This window comes from Euprymna scolopes, chromosome 34, assembly GCF_053919585.1.
Source record: "Euprymna scolopes isolate OS-2025 chromosome 34, ASM5391958v1, whole genome shotgun sequence".
Lineage (NCBI taxonomy): Eukaryota > Metazoa > Mollusca > Cephalopoda > Sepiida > Sepiolidae > Euprymna > Euprymna scolopes.
Window position 1 is genome coordinate 76,184,284 of NC_136515.1, and position 1,600 is coordinate 76,185,883.

The window sequence follows — 1,600 nt, forward strand, 5'->3', positions numbered from 1 at the left end:
CCTCCCGAAAGGGAGGCGCACGCTCGCGCACGTCACGCCCACTTACTACTATGTATGGGGCACGAGCTAACAGACTGTATGTACACATTCTCACTCTTTCTCTCTATATCTACTACTGGTCCCTGAGAACACCTTCGCGTAGCTGACTACTAACTGATGTCAACTCTCATATCCTCTTCTTTGTCTACACGCTGGACTATCATTCTCAATTTCCACTACAACACTCATTTCAATTCCCACGCGCGAACAAACGATAGTGACCCGAACTTGAGATGAACACACATTTCCTATTCTTGCTACAACACCTGTCCCGCAACGAACATTGGTTATACACGCGCGGACATGAACACATGTTATAACTAAAACGTATACAAACATACAGATAAGTTTCTACAAATTGTAAATATGGTTTTGATTCTTAAACGCTGGGGTTTTATTAGTTAGATTAGGATCCATAGAGTGAATGAGGTATTATGGTAAATGTTGCCAGTCAAGAGTAAGACTCCAAAGTCTTCATTTATTACCTTTTATTACTTTAGTCACAAAGACGCTGAACCCTCCCCCTCCCCAATTTCTTATAGGGCCTTGTGCCTAATTTTGTTGTTCGTAATTTTTGTTTTTTTTAATTGTCATAATTGTAATTTCATTTTTTGCCGACAGTAAAATATATAAATAAAATAAACCTCGTTTAAAATTATTTTCTTTCTCGAGCGCGGAGTGCGGAAAATGGAAAAATAGAAACAAAAAAAGTTATCGCTAATATCAGGGTATTAAAATAAAAAAAAAAGCATTATGCCTGCTTTTTATATATATATAATTTATTTATACATTTACATTATATTACATTATATAGTACATTATATTTTTAGAATATATAATTTATTTATACAAACATCGATGGTTACATATGTGCATACATGTTTCTGTAACCAGCCGTGCTGAGGAGATTACGTCTTCAGGCCAAGAATTTGTAATCTCCCCGGATCGGGTGATTACAGAAACATGTATGCACATATGTAACCATCAATGTTTGTATAAATAAATTTAATATACCTGCTCTGTACACTCATTGAGCACTCTTTGGTAGACACATGTTGTTTCATTGGATGTACTTCTAGGAAACTAAACTCTACTGCCTTAATATATATATATATATAATATAAAACTGAATGTGTGTGTGTGTGTGTGTGTGTGTGTGTGTGTGTGTGTGTGTGGTCACGAATAGACTCCTATATGGTTGATTATTTTTAAAAACTGATTACATATAATGATAGATGTATCGAGACACAGGAATGGATATGTTTGATCTGGCGGAACGGTGGTTCATTAAAATTGTGGGGTCTGCATTCGCGCCTGGTCCACAAAGTATGGCAATTAATTTTTTTAAAATTAAAAAAAAACGTTTACAAGTGTTTTTGATATAGATGTACATAAGAATACTTTGATAAGTATGTTTTAACTTAAATAGGGATGGTATAATAAAATTGTGGGGTCTGCGTTCGCGCCTGGCATTCATAAAATGGAAATAGGCACAAACTTTAATAAAGACTTTTCATATCTATCTGCATAAGCATACTTTGATAATTATGTTTCAGTTTGA